Raw genomic sequence first — 8,255 nt, forward strand, 5'->3', positions numbered from 1 at the left:
GAAAGCTGACATGCTGAAGGTGGAAGAATATCAAAACAATAGAACTTAGGCTTCTGAACCACTGAATCCTCCAACCTTGGACTTCTGCTTAAGAAAAATATTTTATTGCTTGTCACTTGTCCCTTTGAATCAGGGATGTCTTCCACTTAGAGCTGAGAAAGCTTGATAGCACTGCTTAAGTTTTCTATATCCTTACAGATTTCTTGTCTACTTATTCTGTAAATTATTGAGAGGGGAATTAGAATTTCCCATTATAATTGTAGATTTGTCTACAATTCTATCAGTTTTTGATTCATGCATTTTTAATTTCTGTTATTAGGTGCATACCTGTTAAAATTATGTCCTCTTCATGAACTGACCCATTTATAATTATAAAATGAACTTTTCTTATATCTCTGTTAATATTCTTTGCAGTGAAGTTTACTTTGTCTGAAATTAATATAGCTATTTCCTCTCTTTTGATTAGTGTTCCCATGATATACCTTTTCTCTCATTTTTATTCTTAATCTATTTTATGTCATTAAAAAGTGAATTTCTAGTAGGCAGCATATTGTTGGGTCTCACTTTTTTTATTCAATCTATCTCTGCCCTTTCATTGGAGTATTAGACCTTATTTAATACGATTATTGGTACAATTAGGTTTACCATCTTGATATTTGTGCTGGAAGCACAAGATTCTCTTTTACTTTTAACAGGAAGAAGGTGTAGTCAATTTAAATGAATCAACAATATGCAACTGGCTAGATGAAATGGAACATGTTGCGATTATACTCCCTCAGCTAAACGTAATGAAAGCCATCTATTTGTATTAACTTCAAATTATAAGCATGAGAGGAAAAAATCAAGCTGTGGCATGATAGTCACATGATGATCCCATCTGGGTAAATTTTAAAACTACACACAATGGTATTATTTATTATTATGTTTAGCTAATACGACAAGTGACATGAAAGGACATACGTCAAATGAATTGTGATGGTTATCTGAGGGGAATGCAAGAAGAACGGTCGACAATGATGCACCATCTTTTCTTCAGCAGTTACAGCAATAACCACAATGAAAATACTTGAAGAAAACATGACATACTATCCCTGCCTCTCTTGGGAAGTTCACTATGTAGACCCAAGAGTCTAGCCACCTAAATGAGTCAAGGGTTATGCCAGAGGAGAAGTTTCTTTATTGGGCAAAACTGATGATTTGCCCAAACGTTGGGAATCTGGTTAGAAATGAGTCTTGTTTTGAAGATTCATTTGCATGAAACTCTGTTTTGTTTTATTTCACAGGCTATGCAGCAGATCAGGCAATGAAGTAACATTTAATAAAGATGCAATTTATATCTCAGTGATAAAATATCCATTGTCTTTGTCTAGTAAAAGCATCTTTTTCAAATGTGAGGTGGGTTTGGAGAGGCTGATGGAGGTGAGGCTGCAGTCCCCCCAAGTTATCCTTTGGCTTTGCCACTGATTACACATGAATCAAGTGTTTAGGGAGCACAGAAGAGATGGGCACCAGGATCATGACCATGACTATGAGGTTTCAAAAGGAAGTGGAAAGGCATTCGAGATACTAAGAGCTATTTGAGCATCAAAAGGTGGCATCAGCAGAATAACTCTCTCTTTCAGTGGTTTGCTCCCTTCCCTTCATTTAACAGGGAGACAGACTTGGGGGACCACACTTAACACATAGGGGGCAAGAAATTCTCCCCTCCCCTCAAAGTGGGGCAGGAACCCTGAAGAAACAGGGTTAGGATGACCTCATCACAGATAACTTGAGTTGTGGGAATCCCAAAATGTAGGAGGAAGGAAAGCTTCTCTACCTGAAGCTAACTATTTTAAAAAATTGTTTTCTAGCCACAGTGCAAAGTTTGATGCTGAGGTTAATGGTGTCTAATTAGACAATGTGATTCAGAGGCTAAACTTAAAACTGATATCATCCCCAAAAACAGGCGTCATCTTCATGGTGCGTAGAAACCACCAGCTACTGAAAAGAGTTTCATTTTTAAAAGCTACCCCACTATTTTAGGAACTGAGATCATTGAAACTGCAATGAATTAGCAAATTTTATCTGTAATGATTGAGTGCCTACTCCCACCACTCCTTCTCTGGGAAGCATTATGACTTTATGGTAAACAAAATGTTTGAACATTTGGTAAGCTATGCACCATAAGCTGATTCTTCTCAATGTTTTGCCAAGAAGGTGTCACAGTGGATCATGAAGCTGGTGAATGTTGGGCAAAGTTTTAGGGTGAAGGGAAAACATATCCTGTTTTTCCTTTAGAGCCTTTGCCTAGAGTTTCCATCAGCTTTCTTAGAAAAAAAATTATCTTTTTGTAAAGATAGAGTTGTGAACAGAAGAAGCTACAAGGTTTCGTAAAGCCCACCCTCCTTCTGAAGTCAGATACCTAACTTGTCAAGACGCATCAGTGTAGGGAGAGAGAAATAGGAGCATCAGGATTTGTCCTCTTCTAAACCTTCCCACTCTTTGGGAATTCCAGCCCTGTTCGTACACCTCTTACATGGTCCTGGGAGGCTACAGAGAATGTCTCAGAAGCCTAACAAGGTTTCTACAAGCTGGACTTCTTAATCCCCCTGTAGTAGGACAGCATTTTCTTCATAGCCTTCTTCTAAAGCTTCTCCTGGGGTCAAGTTGTGTTGACTCAAACTGAAGGCCACTACTGCAGCTGCTATTGGCTCATTGCAGGAACCCCCTCTGCCCCGCCCATCCCATGCTATAGAAACTTGCTACCAGCTGCCTATACCTCTCTAAGGCCAGTGCAGATACTAGTGAGGGTGCATTTCATGATCATGATCATTATCATCATTCTGACTTCTTCCTTTACAGCAGGATCCATCCCCCAGAGTTGGGGCATGGATTCCAAGGGCAGATGCAGGTCCGAACTCAGAATTGTTCTGCTCTTATGATTCCAAAAGTCATCTCCCCTTGACTTTCTTTTCTTTAGAGTGAAGTCTTCTGGTTAGAAACCTCTTGGTTCCTCATAAGCAGACCTCTGGTGGTCCTGAGGATCCTTCAAGGTGCCTGGATATGCCCCTATCCTGAGCAGAACAAAATTTAACATTGCATTCAATTGTTCAATGGTTCAAATCTTTTGACAAGAAAGGATACTCACTGGGGAGGTGGGGTAGGGTGGTTTTTGAGATTGGAGAGAAGAATTATGGTTGGACTTGGCAGGAAATCATTGAAGCTGGAGGATAGGGCTAGGCTGGGATGGAGAAAAGAGAACGCTGGGTGAGGAGGCTGATTCCAGAAGGCAAATCATAGGATATGGAAACCAAGATTGCAGTAGACTTAAACAAGATGGAGTAGACTCCATCTCCTCCCTCTTGCTTTCTCTCCATCTACCAAAGCAATACTTCACTAGGCCCATTGAGTTGGACCCTCTTCCCTTGCTACCACTTCATCCTTCAGATCCCTTCTTTCAGTCCAAACTTCTATTTCGCCATCGAAGAAAACTAGTTGATTAATTCTCTCTGTAGCATTAATGACGAAAGAAGTCCTAAAATATACCTCCTTTGTAGGGGAGTGGATTTGGGTCCATCAGCAGGCCCAAAGGGAGTCAGTCTGGGCCAGTGGTACTTCTGGAAGTTCTTCTGAGCAGATGCCTGGGACTCAGATCTACCCATCAGGGGCCCCAAGCTCCAGCAAAACCTACCCTCGGGCTCTCTGAGAGGCTGCTCCCCAGCGTGGGCTTCCACGCTGAGAACAGTTTCAGGGGATTATACAAAGCTGATCACACTCTCCAGGCAAAGCCTGTAAATGTTGTTATTTATTCCCTTAAATAACACCTCTCATCATCCAAAGTGCTTTGGAAATATGCACTGCAGGTATTGGGGGCTGAAGTAATTCTTTATCATTAATTATTTTTCCCCTTGGCTGCTTATATTAATCCCTTGAAAAGACAAAAAAAAATGCACTCAGCTTCCTTGCTGAATTAGCCACATCACCTGTTGGACCCGGTGGAATGTCATGTTCAATGCTGGGTCTGTCTGAGTTTATAGGGTTGACCAAAGGGTTAAGTAGAACTTAGGGGTCTGGGGAAAATAATGAATGTTAAATTCACTTCTTAATGGCTGTGATCCTTTTGACCAAATAGAGGAAATAGAGACTCCTCCAGGGAGCCTCCTCTGAGCTCTGCCTTGGGTAATTGGAGTATGTAGAAAACCAAGTTCCAAATTCTTTTATACTTAACTTACACTGGCTGTTCTCCTCCCAGGGAATTTGGGCCCTCAGGAGCTGGGTCTGAATGAGTCTGAATTCAGACCTTTTGTAAAGTTCCAGTGCAAAAGAACTCAAAGATTTGAGGTGGAGAGAAGGATGAAAACTGTGTATCTAAATGAGAGGGACTGGATAAGGAAGATGTGGTATATTTATACAATGGAATACTATTCAGCTATAAAAATGACAACATAACACCATTTGCAGCAAAGTGGGTGTCCCTGGAGAATGTCATTCTAAGTGAAGTAAGCGGAAAGAGAAAGAAAAATACCATATGAGATCACTCATATGTGGAATCTAAAAAAAAAAAAATTAGCATAAATACAAAACAGAAACAGACTCATAGACATAGAACACAAACTTGTGGTTGTGGGGGGTGCGGGTGGGAAGGGACAGACTGAGAGTTTGAAATTTGTAGGTACTGACAGGTATATACAGAATAGATAAACAAGATTATACTGTATAGCATAGGGAAATATATACAAGATCTTGTGGTAGCTCACAGTGAAAAAGAATGTGACAATGAATATATGTATGTTCATGTATAACTGAAATATGTATGTTCATGTATAACTGTATAATGAAAAATTGTGCTCTACACTGGAAATTGACACAACATTGTAAAATGACTATAACTCAATAAAAACAAAAAAATGTGTATCTCTCCACTATCACCCGGCAAATATTCAGGGGACATACGTAAATGTGCCACATGGACTGTTCTACCAATGATTGATGGTAGATTTCGCCAACAGTCAATACTGATGTTAGAAGGAAATACAGTGAATTCCAGGATGGTGTGGGCAGGTCTGGTAGGTGTGAGTCCACGGAATGAGGCTAGGAATGAGAGCAGATTTTGGAGGAGAAGGAAGAGAAGAGGACAAGAAAGAGAAGGAGAAATGAGAGGAAGATGAAAAGAAAGGCTAGCCATCCTTTAGCTCCTTCTATAAACTAGGCTCCAGATGAAACCCTCCAGACACCTGATCTCATTTACACTTCCTGAGTGAGGTACTTAATACCACTGCATTGAAGACAAGAGAACTGAGCTTAAGTAACACGCTCAAAGTCACCAGCTTGTAAGTGGGGGAGTAGTTAGAATTCAAATCCAAGTCTGTCTGATTCCAGAGCCCACGTTCCAATCCATTGTATATATTTAAGTCCAGGTGAGAAGGTAGCAGGAGCCCCTTTTAAGGTGAGACCTTAAAAGGTGGCTAGGATTTCAGCAGGTGAAGGGAGAAGGGGTATTTCAGGTGGACGCAAAGCCAGAAAGGCAGAGAGCTGAGAAAGTGCAAGGTGTGTTTGGCAGTGGTGGAGACCTGTTTAGCCAGGGTGCAGGATGGCCTCTTGTCTATAATGCCTGTGACGTTTGGCATTTCAGGTTTCTGCAGAGTGAAAATAATACCAAACAAGTGTTGTGAGGATTCAATGAGATGAATCACTTAGCAGAGATCCTGGTGTTCAGTAAGTGGTCATTCATTCATCCATCCAACAAATATTTATGGAAGGTCTATTATTCATCAGGCAAGGGGAAAGGTCTGTCTGAACAAGATCAACCCAGTTTTCACCCTTATGAAGCTTGTATTCTAGTAGGAAAGGGTAACATGGAATCTTTGATTGCACCATGAAATCACAACAGTGGTAAGGGTTTCAAAAGAGAAGTATGAAGTACTTCTAACCCTTTATGGCAAGGAGGTTGAGCTCAGAAAAGAGATTAGGAATTACCTAGGCAAAGTGAGTCTGTGTGTATCCAGGTCATGTTAGGGTTTATTCTGAGCAATGGAAAGCCATAGAAGTTTCAGTAGAGAAGTGACATGACCATATCAGACATGACCAGTTCTTATGACTAATAAATGAGAGAAGTGTGCTAGGCTCATGGATAGGCAACCACTGAAAAATCTTGAGTAACAGAATGACACCACCAACAGAACAGTTTTTAATAAACTTATTCCTAGAGCCTTGCACACAAATAATTAGCAGAGGAAGAGATGCAAGCTACAGAGGTCAGTTGGAAGCTCTTGTCTAATATGAGTTGATTAAAGTCTGAACTACACCACTGGAAATGAAAACTGACAGGAAGAAACAAACACAAGACATATTTTTAAGGGAGGAATGACAAGATTTGAGCTCTCATGGAAGTTGGAGGTGAAGGAAAGAGAAGAAGAAAAGACAATTGGGGAGTTTCGATCCTGGATGACTGTAAGGATGAGAATGTCACGGCTGGAAATAGAAAAGTCAGAGGAAAGAGTGACTTGAGGGGGGAAGATGAGTAGCTTCCATTTTTAACACGTTGAGTTGGGGATGACAGTCTGTACTGAGAAGCACAGAGGGACTTGCATGTGCATCCAAGGAAGATTTGCTTAATTGGCTGGCTTTGTAAGTGGGGACCAGGAGCTGCTGAGAGAGGATGGCTGGGGAATGGCCTTTGGAAGTCACCTTCCACCAGAGGAGCAGGTAAGAGCCAAGCTGGGGACCCAGTCAGTTAGGGAAAGAGAGAGGCAGAGAGCACCACAGGCCCCTCCCACTAGGAGGGCAAAGGCAGAAAGTCAGTGGAGGGGCAAGCGGGGCAGGAACTCAGGAAAGGCTGGGGGAGCACGGGGGAGGCCAGATGCTGCCAGGGCCCACCAAGGTAGGCAGGGAGGGGCGGGGGACTTGAAGACTGAGGATGGAATGCTGAAGTGCCCCTTTCATTGCAGTCCTGGAAGCCCCAGTCCTTTGGCCCTTCTCGGCCCAAAGCCCCTGGGCTGAGTTTCAGTGAGAAGTCCCGTACTGCCTGGGGGGTGAACACGGGGCTGGCTGCATCACGTGTGGGGCCTGTTGCAGAATAAAAGTGTGGGGCCCCCTTGTTAAAAACCAGGGGGAAAAGCACTGTTAAAGAGTCTGAAATATTGGGGGAATGGTATAGCTCAGTGGTAGAGTGTGCACTTAGCATGCAGAAGGTCCTGGGTTCAATCCCCAGTACCTCCATTAAAGTAAATAAATAAAAACATAATTACCTTCCCCCCAGAAATTAAAAAATAAAATAAAATTTGAAATTTTCTAAGATACAAAACTTTTCCCTGTTTAAAGTTTTAAACTATACAGCTTTTCTCTCAATCTGTCATGGTGTTTTTTATCTGCTCTTTAATGTTGCAGTCTCTTGGGCATGAGGACAGTCTTAGCAAGTGTGGACCCTCCCACGTGCCTGGGGCCCCACCTGGCAGTGACTAGGTGTGCAGGCATATGTGTAGCATTTAATCTTACATTGAAGCAGAAGACTGAAGACTTTACTAAGAGCTTGGAAAAAGTAAAGATAGGGGCATGAGAAGAAGCAGTTAGACCTTCAGAAGGCTGTGGGATACTGGTTGAGGTGACACTGAAGATTGTGCCATGTCCTTCTATGGAGACATTTTTCCTCCTAACCCAAAATGAAGCTCAATCCTAGTTAAGAGCCAGTGTTGAGCTAGGCAAGCCCCAAATAACTGAGCAGAGTTTGGGATTACAGGGTACAAATGCTTCAGAAGATGGTCCAAACCCAGAATTGGCAGATACATAGTGAGCACCTAGACTGGCCTGTGCTATGTGCTAGAGGAGGGTGCGGGAGAGTTGGGGATCAGAGAGGGACATGACTGCATGCTGCAGGACCCCTGAGCAGAGGTGAGGCATGGGAAGAAGGGACTAGAGATATGGTGATGGCCAGGGGTGGGTGGCCATGTGCCATAGACTCTGGGGTACAAATCCCAGCTCCTCCACTTCCTGGCTGTGACTTTAGGCAAGTTATTCAACTTCTCTGTGCCTCCAGTTCCTCATCTGTAAAAGGATCATTACAATCATACCCAGATCAAATGTTTGTTGTGAGGACTAAATGACTCATTTGTTATAAGGCACTTAGAACCACATCTGTTACATCGTAGGCACCATATTTTAGCAAATGATTTGGTGGATACTGGAACTGGTCCTAGACTCAGTCACGCTGGGAGGCGACAGCCCAGGTGGCCAAAAATAAGAAAAAGAATTCCCAGTCTATAACTTGTATTTTTGCAGAA

At 42.3% G+C, this 8,255-nt stretch overlaps 1 non-coding gene across 1 annotated transcript; it reads left to right on the forward strand.

Moving 5' to 3' along the window:
* Window positions 1–7,123: 7,123 nt before the first annotated feature.
* On the forward strand, window positions 7,124–7,197 carry TRNAL-UAG (transfer RNA leucine (anticodon UAG)). The gene has a single exon. It is a non-coding gene; the product is annotated as a tRNA-Leu (tRNA).
* The last annotated feature ends 1,058 nt before the right edge of the window (window positions 7,198–8,255 follow it).

The sequence above is a fragment of the Vicugna pacos genome, chromosome 33, assembly GCF_048564905.1.
Source record: "Vicugna pacos chromosome 33, VicPac4, whole genome shotgun sequence".
In the NCBI taxonomy this organism is placed as follows: Eukaryota; Metazoa; Chordata; class Mammalia; order Artiodactyla; family Camelidae; genus Vicugna; species Vicugna pacos.